Source organism: Bos taurus, chromosome 5 (genome assembly GCF_002263795.3).
Source record: "Bos taurus isolate L1 Dominette 01449 registration number 42190680 breed Hereford chromosome 5, ARS-UCD2.0, whole genome shotgun sequence".
NCBI classification, from domain to species: Eukaryota; Metazoa; Chordata; class Mammalia; order Artiodactyla; family Bovidae; genus Bos; species Bos taurus.
Genome location: NC_037332.1, coordinates 9,002,436 through 9,021,723, shown reverse-complemented (window position 1 = coordinate 9,021,723; position 19,288 = coordinate 9,002,436). Strand labels below are relative to the sequence as shown.

The window sequence follows — 19,288 nt, the reverse complement described above, 5'->3', positions numbered from 1 at the left end:
GTTCTGTTGGTCTTGAGGACCTTTTGGGGCTGCGCTGGTTCTCTGCTGCTATACGTGCTCTCCCTGGCTTCTGTGGGCAGGGGCTCCGCTCTGTCGTGCTTAGTGGGCTTCTCGCTGTGGAGCACAGGCTCTGGGCACAGGGGCTCAGTAGTTGTGGCTCATGGGCTTAGCTGCCCCGTGGTTTGCAGGATCTTCCCAAACCAGGGAATGAACCTGTGTCCCCTGTGTTGGCAGGTGGATTCTTAACCACTGGACTGCCAGAGAAGTCCTTAGGGACTCTATTCCCTGGAAGAGTAGGGAGAGGAGGACCAGCGTGGGTCCTCTAAACTCTGGGTTCCAGGATAAGGTTCCTTCTTGCCCACATCTAAGGTCTGTGTTGCATATTCTTTCCAATTCTTAAAAAGCTCTTGGGCACTGTACTATTCACTCTTTATATTTTACATAAAAAAGCTCATTTATTCTCTGTGACCATCCTGAGAGATGTTTCATCACCTCCATTTTACAGCCAAGGAACCTGAAACTAAGTGATGGGACCATGGTCAGACACTTAATATTAGTGATCATAGAAACCCTGATATTAGTGATCATAGAAACCCTGTGGCTTTAAACATTCATCCTAATCTAGCATTCATAAACTCCATCAGTTTTAGACTCCATACATTGTATAAGGAAGGACGATTAAAACACGACCTAACTCCTTATATGGTTTTCAATCCAGTATTATAGTGTAACTTACATGTTCACATGTCTTAACTAGACTAACAGGCCCTGAATGATCTGGCTAATCTCTACCCCTCCATTTTCATGTCTCAGGATACCACCCCCCACACCTGCTGTTCCAGCCACACGGCCCTTTCTGCATCTTGAATACGCTGTGTTTCATGCACTTTTGGGACCGCATGCCTCCTCTTCATGCCCCTACCCTATATCTCTGTAAGCTCAGCTCTAGATCATGTCTTCACAGGAACTCTTTGACTCTCCATTTCAAAGCACTCAAAGCATTCTCCTTTTATAATCCTCATCAAGGATGACTATCATCCATGAAAAGGATGGCAAATGAGACTCGGTGAAAACAGTCGATTTATCCAACAGCCTTTCCCCTGAGTTTCTCATCAGAAATACTCTCCCAGGTGCTGCTCCAGACTGGATAGAATTTGACAGCTGAAATACCTGTAGTGAGCTAATCTCACAATTTGCCTTGGATCACCGGCATTCTGGGCATGAGCTTTCTTAGAGCAGAGGGTATAAAGTCATGACCTCTTTTTGGAGAAAGCTATTCCATATCATTCTTCAGAAGGTTATACCCTGTTTGTAAAGCAAGTTTATCTAGCAAAAGGCGGTGAAATATGGTTTTTCCCTTGGATGACCACCTGTGGTATGGATGAGGTTAGAACATGCTGTTCTCATTCCTCCCAGTTTGGTGTCAGGGTGGGAAGGATGATGAGGGTTAAATGCTAAGAACTGTCATCTCTAGGAGTGAAGATCAGAGAGCGAATATTCTAAAGGAAGTTTGTGATTTGCCTTGAAAGTGCATCCAAGGGAATGCAGAGTGAATTAATTTAGTGGAATTGTCAACCAGAGTGAGAGGTCTGCTCTTGAATCTTGAAAATATTTGGATGCTTTGGATACAAGCTTAGTTTCAAAAGGGTTAATCCTTACCCACCAGCGCAGGGTATGCAGATACTTCCAACAACTCCCAACTTGTTACTTTGTCTGAAGACCATTTTAAAGGGACAGTTAAATATCTTTGTTGAATACATGAATAAGAGGGCAGACGTTATGTTCTAAGATCATTTATGGGCTCTGATTTAAATGGAAAATCTCTCTGTGTTTTTGATACCTCTTTTAGGACATGGCATAAATGAGTCATAGGCCATCTGCCAATGAGTAACATTAATGCTTTTTAGGTAAAACCATTCCTAACAACTGTTAGATGGAGAAGTCTTACAAGATCAACTTGAATACATAATGCTAGACTTTAGGAGTTAAAATTTAGCTAAGGAATTATTCATTAAAATATCAGTGTATTTACCTCTTAAAAATATTGAAAGAGAGTTAGATTTAGTCAAATGAAAGAAAATGTTGTCACGTTGGTATTTTCAACGTGGCAGTCAGAACAGTCCAAAGAATTTAGTTAGGTAACTTATATGAATTTAATATTTGCCTTCCATTCAGGGTGATGTGACTTCAGGCTAAGGATGAGTCTATGTACAGAAATTGAAAATAAGGCCTGAATGAGTCAACTGACCTTGACTCAAGATCTTTTCTGAAAACAGACTCACTGCATATTGCTTTAAAAAAGCGAGATTCCTATGTAATCTTGCTGAAGGCCATTGTGAACATGAACAGATGAAAACTGAGTTGGAGTGTAAAAAGGTTTTGGACATTCTTAGAGGGCAAATTACAGGATGAGTGAGGCTTATTGAACATTTGTTATGTGTCCAGTGCTTGGCAAGATGATCTGAAAAGATGGTGAGAAATATGGACACATTGCTATCACCTTGGAGGAAGTTACAATGAATGAGAGTTTTCATCTGAAAACATAAGAACAAATATTAAATTTGGAAATTTAGGTCTACTGGTCCTATCTTCAATAATGCTTGGTTTATGTTATGCTGTTTTTTCCCTGCATCTTTGAAAGGTTTAATATTTATCACTGTAATTTTTAAGGTCCATATTAAAGTAGTATGAAAAATTTATCAAAAAAAGGCATTAATGGACAGGTAGGCAGAGGAACCAGAGATCAAATTGCCAACATCCGCTGGATCATGGAAAAAGCAAGAGAGTTCCAGAAAAACATCTATCTCTGCTTTATTGACTATGCCAAAGCCTTTGACTGTGTGGATCACAATAAACTGTGGGAAATTCTGAGAGAGACGGGAATACCAGACCACCTGACCTGCTTCTTGAGAAACCTATATGCAGGTCATGAGGCAACAGTTAGAACTGGACATGGAACAACAGGCTGGTTCCAAATAGGAAAAGGAGTATGTCAAGGCTGTATACTGTCACCCTGCTTATTTAACTTATATGCAGAGTACATCATGAGAAACGCTGGGCTGGAAGAAACACAAGCTGGAATCAAGATTGCTGGGAGAAATATCAATAACCTCAGATACGCAGATGACACCACCCTTATGGCAGAAAGTGAAGAGGAACTCAAAAGCCTCTTGATGAAAGTGAAAGAGGAGACTGAAAAAGTTGGCTTAAAGCTCAACATTCAGAAAACAAAGATCATGGCATCTGGTCCCATCACTTCATGGGAAATAGATGGGGAAAGAGTGGAAACAGTGTCAGACTTTATTTTTCTGGGCTCCAAAATCACTGCAGATGGTCACTGCAGCCATGAAATTAAAAGACGCTTACACCTTGGAAGGAAAGTTAGGACCAACCTGCTGCTGCTGCTAAGTCGCTTCTGTCGTGTCCGACTCTGTGCAACCCCACAGACGGCAGCCCACCAGGCTCCTCTGTCCCTGGGATTCTCCAGGCAAGAACACTGGAGTGGGTTGCCATTTCCTCCTCCAATGTATGAAAGTGAAAGGTCAAAGTGAAGTCGCTCAGTCGTGTCCGACTCCTAGCGACCCCATGGACTGAAGCCTACCAGGCTCCTCGTCCAAGGGATTTTCCAGGCAAGAGTACTGGAGTGGGGTGCCATTGACCAACCTAGATAGCATATTAAAAAGCAGAGAGATTACTTTGCCAACAATGGTCCATCTAGTCAAGGCTATGGTTTTTCCAGTGGTCATGTATGGGTGTGAAATTTGGACTGTGAAGAAAGCTGAGCACCGAAGAATTGATGCTTTTGAACTGTGGTGTTGGATAAAACTCTTGAGAGTCCCTTGGACTGCAGGGAGATCCAACCAGTCCATTCTAAAGGAGATCAGCGTTGGGTGTTCTTTGGAAGGAATGATGCTAAAGCTGAAACTCCAGTACTTTGGCCACCTCATGCGAAGAGTTGACTCACTGGAAAAGACTCTGATGCTGGGAGGGGTTGGGGGCAGGAGGAGAAGGGGACGACAGAGGATGAGATGGCTGGATGGCATCACTGACCTGATGGATGTGAGTTTGAGTGAACTCCAGGAGTTGGTGATGGACAGGGAGGCCTGGCATGCTGCGATTCATGGGGTCGCAAAAAGTCAGACACGACTGAGCGACTGAACTGAACTGAAGCATTGATGGACAGTGCAATGATTAATGAAAAACATTTAAACTTAAAAAGTCTATAATCACAAACATTAGTTTCATGGAAAAATGGGAAACCAAATAGAGTTTACAGCGTGGATTTTGTGGCATATTTCTGAGCAAATCAAAACAACAGCTATCAAGTTTATTCGGGAAGTTGATTAATGGTCAATCAACTAGTTTGTAAAAATCAATCCTTACCAACCAGCTGTCAGCCACACTCCAGCACCCCTAGAAAATCCTCAAAAAACAGAGCCCAGGGAAGAAAAAGAAACTGGGCAAATGGAAGCTATGATAACACTGCAGAGAAATCAATAGAAGCATGTCCATGCATTTCAAATTGTAGCAAGAGGGGAGATGTCTATATGCTTATTCCTCCTGTTGGGTTTACTTCCTTCTTTGCTCTTAAAGTGCTTAAGGACAACTGTCATTCCACATACACCTTTGCAAATCCTTATTACAGATAAAACCACACCACACACACACCCACCCACATCATTTCACATCTACAACATTTGTTTGTAAAGGCACTTTCAGGAAAAGAGCATCATTCCTTTGTAACGCTCTCTCTATGGTTATTTGTTTTCTGGCAATGCAGAAATTCCCCTAAATAGGTCATCATAATACTGATAATCATCTCCAAGGTAACCAGCTTTCAAGGCAACTGGCTGAGAATTACATTTCTGGTTGGGGGAAATTACATTAGAGGCATGATAGTGACACAAGAAGATGCAATCTAGTGCCATTCAAATTCCATTCTAAGTACAGCATTTATCAAGTATTTTCTCCATAGTCTGAATTAAGTGTTTTATTTGGGAGACATTTGTAGGTAATGCACAACCTCTTACTGTATACAATAAAAAGCATAAATGTTTGGTTATTTCTTCATTTAGGTTTGGCAAATAGATAGCTTTAGACACTTGGATTTTCTCATGCTGACCCAGGGCCCATACTTAGTAGAAGTCTAGAGACAGGTTTATTCTGACTTCCTGTCTCTGTCTGCTACGATTTGTGTAGGCCTTTGATATACTAAGAGGAGAGATTGGATTCTTATGGCATTGTGCAAGAAAAATCTTGAGCATAAGGTATGAAATTGAAGAACTCTTCTGACAAATGTGTTTCCTAGATATGAAGGAATCCATTTTTTAGTGTCCAGGGTAAGACTAACTCAAGTTCAAGTCCTTGAATGTTTTACAGCGAAGAGGAGCTGGCGCACCACCCAACCAAACCACTTCAGCTCGATGTTGTTTTTATCTGAGCCTTAAAATACTTGGATGATTATGAGGAAGGAGCTATTCATGGCAATCTTATATTTGCAGATCACAGGTAGAGTATTTAATTAGAGTAAAAAAGAAAAAGTTGAGGCCTCCAGCTGAATGCAATAGAGTGAAAACAGAGCATGGACTCATCCCTTCTTTCTCTCACAACTGAAAAAGTGAATGCTGGACGGATTTCTCTGGTGGTCCGGTGGTTAAGAACCTGCCTTGTGGTGCAGGGAACGCAGGTTCGACCCCTGGTCGGGGGAACTAATATCCCACATGCTGCAGAGTGGCGGGGCCCATGAGCCACGACTAAGACCCAACACAGCCAAAAACAAATAGTTTTTAAAAAGTGAGTTTCAACTCTAAGAAACACTAGTTTCATCCTCCCCAAAATAAACCAGCTGCCAAATTAGGGCGAGGAGCGCCACCTAATAGTATGGACACGGAAAACAAAGCAAAGTGTGCGTGTACACACGCCTGCAAAATGCAGGCCAAGGAAAGAGAGATTCTGGAGCAACGCAGGGTAGCTCCTAACCTTGACCTACCTCCCTGCCGCTCTGAAGCTTCACTGGCAAATTCAATGAATCGTAAGCCTTCACTATTGCCCTCAAATCTAGAGAAAGTCGACCTGAGTTACTATTCTTATTTTTTCTCCTCTTTTGACTGAGGGGTAGGGGAATGGCTATTAGGCAGAAGTGGGCAAGTTCTTTTGGATAGCACATTATATCAGTCAAGATACTACAACGAATATAAACTCAAGAGAAAGAGAATTTTTCTCTCACTTGTTCCCAGTGCCTGGATTAGAATAATGCCTGGCAGAGAAGATGTAATCAATGTGTCAAATGATTGTGGGGAAAAAAAAAAAAAATCCCAGTGTTCCCTTTTAGGGTGGATATGAGTCCTGGTTGTAGAGAGGGGTTCAAACAGTTCAAAACTCCTATCAAATTCCGGAGGAGAGAGGAGAATCCAGGAGTTCTAATTCACACAAATGCCATGAAGCTTTCACAGGGCCTCCCTTTCCCTTCCGTCTACAGGAAAGTGAGTGGTATTCAATAACCAAGTTCTCAAACCACAGCTCAGTGGGGAAATAAATCAGAGTCCATGGAAACGGAGTCAAGGAGAAGTCATGTACTCTAGATCAGAACAAAGAGAAGCTCTGGATAGAACAAGATAGGGGGAACAAAACTGCAGTAAATATCCAGACGTGCTAAGGCAACGCTCCCAGATAAAAACAAACAAAACTAATCAACCCTTAAGAGAAAGGAACCTGGCGTGCAGAGGAATGATAAAACCCCCACTCTTAAAGAAAACATAATCCAAAGCACAAAACAGAATTCCTCAGAAGGACTTTGTGCTATGAATCAAGTTAATGAGAACATGCACTCAGAAAAATATGAACTCAAAGATGGGATGATAGAGCAACAGGAAAGCTACAGAATTACAAAGGTTGAGGACAAAAACAGTATTATACACAATAAATAAAGATGATATGACAAGGAATGAAATAAACATGGCTGCAAAAAAGATCAGTGACCTGGAAGAAAGGCTTATAAATAAATACAAGGGGAGCAAAAGAATTAGAAGGTAATAGATCGGAGTTCCAAAGCACTTAACATAATTGAGGATCCCTGAAAAAGAGCCTCCAGTAAATGCAACAGGAAAAGAATTTGCAAATATCATACAAGGAAGTATCACTGAAGACAAACCCACAGATTGAAAGTGTATACCACATTCTCGGACATATTGATAACAGAATGTTTAACATTGCAAGCATATTCCTGAACAAATAATTGAAATTCAAGAACACAGACATTCCTCAGGCATTGAAGCGGAAAAAACAAAAGTCACAGACAAGGAAGCAAAAATTAGGCTGCCCTCAACGATCTCCACAATACATTCAACACAGAAGCAATGTGTATGCCAACCAACACGTCAAGACATATTCTATCGTGAAAGAATGTCAGTCAAGGATAACAGGCAATTGGGTCTCATGAATTTCTGGTTTCAGTGATTTGGGATGATGGGGTAGCCAACCTTAGAATATCTATCCTTGCATCTTCCGAAGTGTGTCTTCTGAATTCTAATCCTGTCACGTGTTTCATGAGAAAGGGAGCTGCAGTCAGACCACTGAGAAACGCAGAGCCTTTGTCAGTCTCGCCTTAGAGATTTATAATAAAGTGTGAGAGTGTTAGTTGGTCAGTCATGTCCTACTCTTGGCAACTCCACGGACTGTAGCCCACCAGGCTCCTCTGTCCATGGAATTCTCCAGGCAAGAATACTGGAGTGGGTTGCCATTTCCCTCTCTAGGGGATCTTCCCGACCTAGGGATCCAACTCAGGTTTCCCCACATTGCAGGCAGGTTCTTTACCATCTGAGCCACCAGGCAAACCCAGAGATTTATAATACACATCAGCAAATAAATGACTCTAAGAAATTTCTGCATTAGAGAAACCTGATTTTCCTTTAAAAAAACATTCTGTAACCCAACATTTTTACTGACATAAATTTTACTCCCCAGAACATCTAATAACATCTTGCTGAAAGAGATCCCATTTGGAGAAATTTTGATCTATGATAATGGAGGGGGAAAAGATTTAATAACTCAAAACCGTAGCCAATCCAAAGCAAACCATATTTATTTGCCTACTTTCCCCCTTAAAAACAGTAATACAATTTTATCATTCATTCATTCATTCATTTTAAAGTATTGAAATTTAAAAATCCAGGTACAGGAAGAAAAAAATACTGCCAGCAGAGGGGTGACAGTCAGACCACTTTGAAAGTTCTAATAATAAACTCTCTCCTAAAGCAGCCATTTTCAATCTTTAAGTACAGCTCAATTTCACATCTGCTTTGTGGAAAGGAATGCATCTCTGAAGGCTGCGTTCCCACTATGGAACTCTGGACGTGGCAGGACTAGCTCAGTACAAGTGAGAGACATTCGAGGAGATGTACTGAATCTGAACACTTTTTTTCTTCCTTTGGGAACTAAGAACGATGTAACTAAGAAGGCAAAGGAGTACACATCTTCTATTGGAGAAGAAAGACAAAGCCACTGCTGCTTTGCAATACTTTCCCCTACTTCTCAGTAATTTTCCAATTTACATAAACAGTTTCTGACAGTGTGCAGTGCCTTCTAATTAGGTTATATACGGCTGCTGGAGAATGGTTGGAAGACTTTGCTGTCTACTCACATCCTCTCTTATGCCACTTTGAACTGGAACAAGTATTTATATTCAAGTCTGAGTTGTCTCTATTTCCCTCCCATCCTATTAGGAGAGAGATAGGTGCCGGAATGTGGAGTGAAAGGTGGGAGGAAGCTTTCGGGTTTCAGATAGTGTTATATATGTCTGTACTTGTAAGATATCACCAGGGAGCTGATGAAGATAAGAGAGCAGGTTAAGGAGTAACTAACTTAGAGAAGGTCAAAGGATTTCAAGGACTGAAGGAAGGGACCCACTAACTGGAATGCTGCAGAAACAACAGGAATCATCAGGATAGGCTGTCCCCTGCAGGACATTTAGGGAATAACACACCAGTTAAAATTAAAATGTTAAACAAAATCAGTGTTGACAAAATGTGTTCTGGTTGGGGTGTTATTTGGTAATCTCTAGAGCCGTCTATGCGGTTGCACAGAGTCGAACACGACTGAAGTGACTTAGCAGCAGCAGCAGCAGAAAAGTTGAAGAGGTACATTCCCTAAATCCCAGAAATCTCACTCTTACGTAAACATCCTAGAGATATTCGTCCATTTTTGTATCAGGAGACATGTATAGGAGTGCTCCCTGTTGCACTGTTTGTGACAGTAAGAAATTGGAAACAACCCAGATGCTCATTAACAGCAAAGTGTAAATCTTAATAGGAGTATACTCCTACCATGGAATGCTGTACAGCAATTTAAAGGTAGCAAGTTTACATTAATCAATATGAATACATCTGAATAATATAATTTGCATACATTCCTGCATGCTGCTGCTGCTGCTGCTAAGTCGCTTCAGTCATGTCCGACTCTGTGTGACCCCATAGATGGCAGCCCACCAGGCTCCCCCGTCCCTGGGATTCTCCAGGCAAGAACACTGGAATGGGTTGCCATTTCCTTCTCCAGTGCATGAAAGTGAGAAGTCAAAGTGAAGTCGCTCAGTCGTGTCCGACTCTTTACGACCCCATCCACGGACTGCAGCCTACCAGGCTCCTCCGTCCATGGGATTTCCCAGGCAAGAGTACTGGAGTGGGGTGCCATTGCCATTCCTGCATAAGGATACATAATATGACGTGTGTGTATTAGTCTCTCAGTCATGTCTGACTCTTTGTGACCCCATGGACTGTAGACCACCAAGCTCCTCTGTCCATGGAATTCTCCAGGCAACAATAGTGGAGCGGGTAGCCATTCCCTTCTCCAGGGGATCTTCCCGACCCAGGGATCCAACCCCGGTCTCCCGCATTGCAGGCAGATTCTTTACCGTCTGAGCCACCAGGGAAGCCCATGTAATATGATACCGTTTATATATATATAAAGTTTGAAAACACATGAAATACATAGAGTATGATGTCATTTATATAACTGAAGACATGCAAAAACAAAACTGTATGTGTAATAAAAACATACTCAAGAATAATGAACATAAAACATGAGACTAGGCTGAGAATCACAAACATCAAATTTAAGAAATTTGATTAACAGTTACCTCTGAGGACAGAAAGGGAGCAGAAGGACCAGAAAGGGTGCCCGAGGTGGGGTGACTATATGTGCTAAGCTTGGTTTCTCTTGTGTACTGCGTATGTAAGTATTCATTGTATTATACTTAACATTGTAAGGCCTGAAATATTTCATAAGAACAACCGAGGACCTCTGATCCAGATTTGACTAAGATGTCTGCGGTCCCTGCCCTGAGGGCCCTTTCACATTTGGTAGCATGACAATGGCACCCCACCCAGTACTCTTGCCTGGATAATCCCATGGATGGAGGAGCCTGGTAGACTGTAGTCCATGTGGTCTCTAGGAGTTGGACACGACTGAGCGACTTCACTTTCACTTTTCACTTTCATGCATTGGAGAAGGAAATGGCAACCCACTCCAGTGTTCTTGCCTGGAGAATCCCAGGGGCGGGGGAGGCTGGTGGGCTGCCGTCTATGGGGTCACACAGAGTCGGACACAACTGAAGTGACTTAGCAGCCGCAGCAGCAGCAACATGACTGCCAACACTGAGCCAGTCTGTGCTTACAAAGGTAACTGAATCCCACCTGAGGTGCCCCATGTTACCTTCAGACGCAACCCATGTGACCCCACCTGACTTGCCCGTCAATCAAGTTCCCATCTGACCCCCCCAGATGGCGTGAGCTCACCATCATGACTGAGGGGTTCATGCAGAGAGGGTTCAGGCAGAGGAGAAGCAAAGCAAGGCAGGCTGTGCAGACTTAGGAAAAAGGGAATGTGATGGATTTGGAACTGCGTGTTCCAAATGACGTCAGTTTCCTTCTTTTGAAGGAAACCTCTCTGAACTTGATGAACACTGAGTGATGTGGGGGGAAATAAAGACATCCTCAGTTGTAGCACCGTGAGCGCCTGCTGCGTGAGGAAGAAGGTAAAACATCCTGGCTAGCTTGTATTTGGCTATAACGGATAAGACTCAGAGGTCAGTTAGTTGGGTGCTTAAGGTGAGGCTAGGGTCCCATTTGGAGGCCCCTGTAGGGCATTTCAAGCATCCAGTGAGGTGACATCCTCTGTCAGTGGCTGTCAACACTGGCTTCACATTTTAATCACTGGAGAGTTTGAAAAACTACTGATTCCTTGGGCCCACTCCCAGAGATTCTGAATTGGTTGGTCTGGGCTGGTGCCTTTGGTGTTTGCATTCTATAGCTGTCACTTTCCCACGATTCTACATTCATCCAGCACTGACTGCTGTGCTGCAGTTGTTGTGTCTGTGGTCCTGATAGACCCTTGAGCAACTTTCTGGGCCACTGGTTACCGTGGCTGGGAGGGTCACTGCGGGCCTATCCCAAAGACACGTAACCGAGTAATTACGATAATATGAGACGTGGAAGGTCATACATGTTCTATACTCAGGATGTAAACTGAGGACAGAGGGAGCTCCATGCAGTCCAGCTCTGGAGGAGAGGAGTTTTTGCACAGAGGGAGGGATGACTAATGTTTTTAGAGCCTTGTTGTCAGCATGGGTTTTGAGCAGCCTCAGCATGACCTGAGAACTTGATAAAAATGCAGAACTTCAGGCCCCATCCTGTTTGCTGTAGAACTTTGCTGCAGAAGACCTGCAGCAAATCTTATTTTAACAAGGTCCCCAGGAGATTCATATGGGCACGAAGGCCCGAGAAGCCCGCCCGTCCTGTGAGAGCACCACCACCCAGAGCTTTACCCGCGTGTGAAAGGGCGTGCGTGGGCTGTCTCAGCTTGGGCAGACGGTGAATGAGGAGCAAGTGCTGGCATCCGGAGAGGCAGGCCTGAGCCTGGTCACGAAGGGGCTTGTGGAGTTTTCTCAGGAATTTGGATTTCATCCTGAAGGTGGTGAGAGGCTAATTAAAGCCAATTAAGGCTTTTCAGCAGGAGAGTGGCACAGTGAGATTTTTGGTTTAGGAAGATACCACTGGCAGGAGTGGGGAGGATGGAAGGAAGGTCAGGGCAGGAGCCCAGGGGCCCAGGTTTGGGAGGCTATTACCATCACAGAGAAGTGGTGAGACCTGAACCCAGGCAGCCCTGGGGGGAAAAGATGGAGGTGGAGACAGGGGTTATCTGAGAGGCCTGAGCAACAGGACTTATCAACACTGACAACTCCCATTTCCTTGAAAAGCCTTTTAGAAATATGTTGTATATCACTGGAAGAAGAAAACCCAATACATAAACAAACCTCAAATCAAAATTTTCAAATACCTGATCTTAAATCAAAGTAAACGTCAAGAAAACAGGATTAGGAGGAAAACACAAGTATCCATGATGAATTGTGAAAGCAGACACTGCTGCTGCTGCTAAGTCGCTTCAGTCGTGTCTGACCCTGTGCGACCTCATAGACAGCAGCCCACCAGGCTCCCCCGTCCATCCCTGGGATTCTCTAGGCAAGAACACTGGAGTGGGTTGCCATTTCTTTCTCCAATGCATGAAAGTGAGAAATGAAAGTGAAGTCGTTCAGTCATGTCTGACTCATAGCAACCCCATGGACTGCAGCCCACCAGACTTCTCCATCCATGGGATTTTCCAGGCAAGAGTACTGGAGTGGGGTGCCATTGCCTTCTCCGAGAAGCAGATAAGACCGAATGAAAAGGTCTGTTGTTCCATTTTTCTTGTGCTGCCTCAAATGTATTAAATGGACACTTTTGATGACTGATAATTGATGTACACTTTATGATTTAATTTTAATTTAAAGACGCATTGCTGTTATACAGTTTCACAGGAAACAAAGCACAGAAAATATGTACACACACACACACACACGCATATATATCTCTCTCTCCAGATTTTTGTTGTATTTTTGTTGTTTATGACTACAAAGTATGGTTTCCTTACTGGCCACAAGAGAGCTGTTCTTTTCACATTTCACTGAAGGTGTAATTGTTTTCTAGAGCATATCATACCTTTTCTACCTCCGTTTATCAGTAGCACATTGGCAAAAGAATTTGTTAGTCCCAAACTTATAAGAGCAGAAATAAATTTCCAATTGTCTGTTACTTGAAATATTAATGAGGCTGATTGTTTTTTATTCATTCTCTTAACAACAAAAAAATTGAATTCAGTCTTTTTACTTCCATTTTTACCTTTTAGTCAATAACACTAATGGTATATGAGAAGGCTTAGTTTATTATTAACTGCATTAAAAAAAAAAGATATTTGATAAAACATGAAACTAAATTACCAACGCTATAATTTTTTATACCTTTGAAAATGTGATTATCTGTTATTTTATCACAAAAGCACAAAACCCTCAAATCTACTTAGAAGAGCATTCATAAATATAAGCATCAAATGGTAATGACAATGACTGTATATGTTTCTGAGCAGTATTGGGTTGGCCAAAAAGTTCTTTTTGAGTTTTTCTGTATGATGGTATGGGAAAACACAAACAAACTTTCTGGCCAACCCAGTATTTGAACATGAGAGGAAAAGAGCAAAGGAGTTGGGCTTTTCGCCCTTGCCCTCCGCCTTGCTGCTGCCTCCTCTTTCAGGCAAACATCTACCAAACCCTTTCTTTCAGGAGACCAGAGTGGTCACGGGACCACTTCTTCAATTTCCTGACCTTGCCTCTGCTCTGTGTCTTTCTGTCTGTCTTTCTGACAAGAGCAGCTCAGACTTAACCTTCACAGTTCCCTCCTTCTCATTAGTTTCCTTTCTCAGCAGAGTATTCCCTAGGTTTGGAATGAAAATCCTTTAATATCTATTGACACTCCAGAAAACTAAAACACAAATGATCTGTGGTGTCAACGGCCCTACCATTCCAGTGTAGCTGCACCACTTATGCAAACTGATCGGAGACCTCAAAAGTTCAGAGAAAGCTGAATTTGCATGCATGGCTGGGATCCTGATTGCAAATAGGCTGAGGCTTGCAGAACGAGTTCTATGGTAGCATAGCTCAGCACTTTCTACAAAGAAATCCTAAAATGTCCAGATTGTCTCTTCCGTTGGCTGTTACGGGAACATCTGGGGAGGGCAGTTTGGCAACATTTATCAGCGTTTCAAATGCACATTCCCTTCCACTCAGGGATTCTGCTTGGAAGTTTTTAGGCTGTAAATTCTCCTGCCTAAGTATCCAAGATAGCTATATATACGTGCTCAGTCGTGTCCGATTCTTCGCAACTCCAGGGACTGTAGCCTTCCCGGCTCCTCTGTCCATGGGATTATCCCAGCAAGAATACTGGAACAGTTTCAGTACTTTGCCGTTTCCTCCTCCAGGGAATCTTCCTGACCCAGGGATCGAACCTGCATCTCCTGCACTGGCAGTTGGGTTCTTTACCACTGTACCACCTGGGAAGCCCAAGTATTCAAAGGTACATGTATAAGGAGATTCAGAATAATATTGTTTGTGAAGGCAAAAGCACTACATACAATCTCTATGTATCTACTACCGCTGCTGCTGCTGCTGCTAAGTCGCTTCAGTCGTGTCCCACTCTGTGTGACCCCATAGACGGCAGCCCACCAGGCTCCCCCGTCCCTGGGATTCTCCAGGCAAGAACACTGGAGTGGGTTGCCATTTCCTTCTTCAATGCATGAAAGTGAAAAGTGAAAATGAAGTCGCTCAGTCGTGTCCGACTCTTTGCGACTCCATGGACTGCAGCTCACCAGGCTCCTCTGTCCATGGGATTTTCCAGGCAAGAGTACTGGAGTGGGGTGCCATCACCTTCTCCGGTATCTACTACTAGAGAATGATTTAAAAGTTACTGTCCATTCAGACACTAAAATGGTAGGCGATTGCTCCGTGCTCATGCGGAGACGCCTCAGTGGTAAAGCCAAGGAATGTCTTGGTGGGGCTTTACTGTTCCCTACTTCACAGCACTCCCCTTTCTTAGATATGGGCACTTGACGTTCCATTTTATCTAAAGTGGATTACAACAGAGCTTCCAGACCTTCTGTCAGCCAGATCGCCTATGTCAAGCTCCTTCTAAATCTACATTATAGAGATATAACTATAAACATAATTACAGTTTAAAAAGTAAAAAATGTATGATGATATTTATACATAATATAGAATCTATGCATATATGCACATGGAAAATTTCTGGAAGGATTTACCTGAAACAGTGGTTATCTCTGGTTAGAAGGGTTGGCTATGGGGTTGCAGAGGGACTTTACACTTCTGGTCTGTTTTTACTGCTTTTTCATGAACACATTACTTTTATAAATTAAAAAATGAATTTAAGTAAACAATTCTATATACACAAGTACATAAAATGAAAAACTGGGAAAGGCCATGGGAAAAGGGCAGTTATCTAAGTCCTGTGTGAGCAGACACCCTAACCAGATGCCACAGATAAAACAGTCCCTGTGTCTCCTGTGGTGGTCGAGACATCAGAGGTGTGTCTGTATTGCCCATCACTGTATCCCTACCGAAGACGTGGTTCCCCTACAGTCCAACTGCCACTTGATTCTTTAGGACCCTGAAGGTTTTGCCTTAAGGCTGGCAGGGGTAGCAAACATCACTTCTTCCGAGAAATCTGTGATTCCTGTGGCCATCACTGGCTCCTGTCTTCTTTTTACTCCTATTACAAAAAATTCATTGCTTTAGGGTTGGTGCCTACCTCCCCTTTATTTATACTGACAGCATTCCTTTTCTTTCCAGGCCATTGATGGTAGGAAGAGGTCTTCAGTGTAACTACAGCTGCTCCCATCATAGTGTGCCCTGTTGCCCTGCAGACTGACTGATAGCAAATGAAGGTTTTACTTCTCTGCCAGTTTTGCAGGTAGAGCCTCTTGTGTGGCAAAGGGAGAAGATCACACAGCATGTGCCAAATTGCGTATAGTGGGACATTCCTGCGCAGTAGATGCAACTGTCCTGGGAGTCTTGATTCAGGACAAAGTCTTGACCTCTTAGCATGAAGTATGTGTTCTCAGCCTGTCAACAAACATGCATGAGCATGCACGCGTGTGTGTGTCACACACACACACATTCAGAATCCTCATCTGCAGCCACTTCCTGCTTCACCATACTCCTGCTTCACCAAATTATTTGTCTTCCTGGAATGCACAATGTGTTTTTATACCATGATAATAATTTATCCCAACTGTGGTTCAATGGCATCCAGAATGCAATTAACCCATATTCATTTTCTCCTTCCTTTGCATTTTGCTTAATGATGCTTAACTCTAAATAGCTTCTTCCATAGAAGGAGAAAAAAGACTCCAGGGAGACAGTTGGGAGGATGGGCAACCGCCACCGTGTCTTACAGTCTGGTGGGTTTGTAGTGTTCTGTGTTATTGCCTGCTAAATTTTCACGGGGGTGTGCTCTGTATGCGTCACTATACAACATCTAGCCTAAATTGTGAACAAAAACAAGTATTTTTTTTCTTACATGTATGGAAGAGAATTGTTTGGCTCACAGAGGAAAGGAGATAGTTGTGGTTCAATGTTAAATTTTTGGTTCTGCTGGTTGAAGATGAAGTTTATTTTTATTCCTCCTAGTTTTAGTTGCACCTTAGTATTCAGGCATGTGATTGTCTGAAGTTTTGTCCTTATGATCTAATTAGGAATTCTCCTATGGTGTTCAAGCGACCTCTTACATTAACTCTTGATTTACTAACTGGCTTCTAGACACAAAGAGAGGATTAAAAAGCTGCAGAGATAAACTGTTCCAGAATAATGTATATAACACATAAGCAAGAAAGTACCTCAATCCCATTCACAGAGAGTTTGTGTCTAAGATATGTGAAGTTCTCTGCTTAGCAAACATCAGGAAATGACACCAACATGCCAGTTTGACTGGCATGTTGTGATCTGGCTACTTATACCGCCCTAGCTTTTGACGTAGTGAAATGCCGCACGCCATCAGATACTTAAAGCCATAAAGTTGCTGGCAGCTCAGTTACAAATTTAGATAGGAAAGTATTTGGCGTGAAAATAATTAGCAGATAGATCTTGTGGTTCGCTGACTACTTAATTAAATTGGAGATCCTCTGAATATTTTTACCTGCCTCTCCACTGAGACAAGAGCTTGACAATCAACTCAAGGGAATGACTCGGCTAGGAGAAAACTCACAAGTTACATTGGAAGGACTGTCTATCAAGATCAAGGCAAAATGAACCAAGATCAGGGTGGCTTCTTTCTTAAACAACAGGAAAATAAACTGAGGTACCTTACCTGAAGTGGTCAGGTGGCCTCTTCATTGAGTGCCACTGAGATGGAAGGAAACCTCTTCTCTAATGTTGCCATTCATAAGCATACATGACTCATCAATGGGTAGGGTCTCGTTCCTTTCTGACCAGAGTTAGTACTTCCAAATTTGAGTTCACGAACCTCTTTCTCTCATGTCCTATCTTTTCACAGTAATAAAGAAGGCTACATCTAAGGCAGGGGGAAATGTTCCAATACAATGGTAATCCAAATAAAAGAAATCCAAATAAAAATGAGACTCCTAAGTTGGTTCTATCAGATTGCCAAAGACTTAAAAAAATTGTATAATGTTCATTGTTGGTCAAAGTGTGCAGTCATCTGCTAGGCTGGGAGGTAATAAGAATGTAAAATATTAATACTCTTTCTAAAGGGGAATTTGGCATGCCAAAGCCTTAAGATATGCATATCTTTGATTGGAAAATACACCTTCTAAGGTATATTTTGGATGTAATTGAGGATATGAGAAAAGATGTAGTGACAAAGATAATGATTGTGGTGGTGGTTTAGTCACTAACTTGTGTCTGATTCTTGTGACCCCATGGACTATATAGCCTGCCAGCCTCCTCTGTCCATGGGATTTCCCAGGCAAGCATACTGGAGTAGGTTGTCATTTCCTTCTCCAGGGATCTTCCCAACCCGGGAATCGAACATGGGTCTCCTGCCCTGCAGGCAGATTCTTTACCAACTGAACTATGAGGGAAGTCCTATTAATTGCAGTGTGGCTTATAATACAGAAAAATCTGAAATCACTAAAGAATTTAACAGTTGGATGTTAGTTAAATAAGCTATGGTAAAAATCACATAAAGAAATGATCTATAGGCATTTAAAACAACATTGAAAAATTACTGATGCAGAATAATGTTCACAACATACTGTTGTTAACAAAAGTAGATTAAAAATTAGCATGTTTTGTATATTCCAACTTTATAATGGAAAGTATATAGGTATACAGATGTGCATAAAGATAGGCCTAGAATCATGTACTAAAGAAATTAACCCCATTATTTCTGAGTGGTGAAATTCAAGATAGGTTAAATTTTTTCTAATTATCTGCATTTTCAAAAATTTTATAATTTATATTTACCTTAGTGAAAACCAAAACCTACTTCTAATTAATCAATATGAATATTCATGGAGAAGCTAAGTCTTCCGTGACTGTGACGATGATAGCAAGTCAAGGAGCCTGTGGACCTACGATGGTGCCGTGTGTTGCCTGCTCCAGTCGCCCCCTCACCCCTTGGTTTTAGCACCCCAGATTTTAGGTGGGCACACTGCCAGAATAAAAAACTGCTTTTCTCAGCTTCCCTTGCAGGTAAGGTGCTCAAGACTAGATTCAGATCACTGAGACGTAAGTGGAAATACCATGTGGGACTTGAAGAATTTTCACTGAAGGGCCTGGGTTTACTTTATTTCCCCCCTTTTCCTTCTCGCATGGATGTAGCCGCTGCCACAGGGGTCCATGGCATGGAAACCACATGCAGAAGGCAGAGGATGGCAGAGGAGAAAGACAGCTGTAGGTTCCTTGCGACACATGGAGACATCATGTCAGCTCCGGACTGACGGCTTTCATTCTGCTTCATATTATAGACCCATACATTTCTACTTCCTTTAAAGCTCTGCTATTCGGGGATTTCAGTTATTTGTTGCCGTGCCCGGGCCTTACTAATATATAGACTAATTGTGTTTGTGGTTGTTGCTAACTGATCAGAACCCTTTATGGAAGGGCTTCTTACAACTGGTTGTCCAGGAAAAAAAAAAAAAAAATATGGAGCATCATTAAAACCATACTTTTGATGTAATTTCTTGAATTTCTAGATGAGTCTCTCATTAGTTGATATTTTTTTGATGCAGCAGATAAGCCTATCTAGACATGATCTCAAAGGTTGATACAGCCAATTATAATAGCACTAGCTGTCAAATATAATTCTTAATTATATGAGTTAAACATTAAATGGATGTTAATGATGATAAGAATAATGACATTTTCACACCAGAGCAAATGTGGCTTTTTAAAGTA

At 42.3% G+C, this 19,288-nt stretch overlaps 1 protein-coding gene and 1 long non-coding RNA gene across 10 annotated transcripts in view; one reads left to right on the top strand and one right to left on the bottom strand.

The window, feature by feature from the left end:
• The window catches only part of SYT1 (synaptotagmin 1), a 608,923-nt gene that overhangs the window by 28,481 nt on the left and 561,154 nt on the right, over positions 1-19,288 (bottom strand).
• Positions 1-19,288, top strand: part of LOC104972334 (uncharacterized) — a 43,904-nt gene that overhangs the window by 8,874 nt on the left and 15,742 nt on the right. The window contains exons 2-3 of the long non-coding RNA XR_806500.4: positions 14,338-14,432; positions 15,722-15,842. This is a non-coding gene — a long non-coding RNA (uncharacterized lncRNA). The remainder of the gene's footprint in view (positions 1-14,337; positions 14,433-15,721; positions 15,843-19,288) is intronic.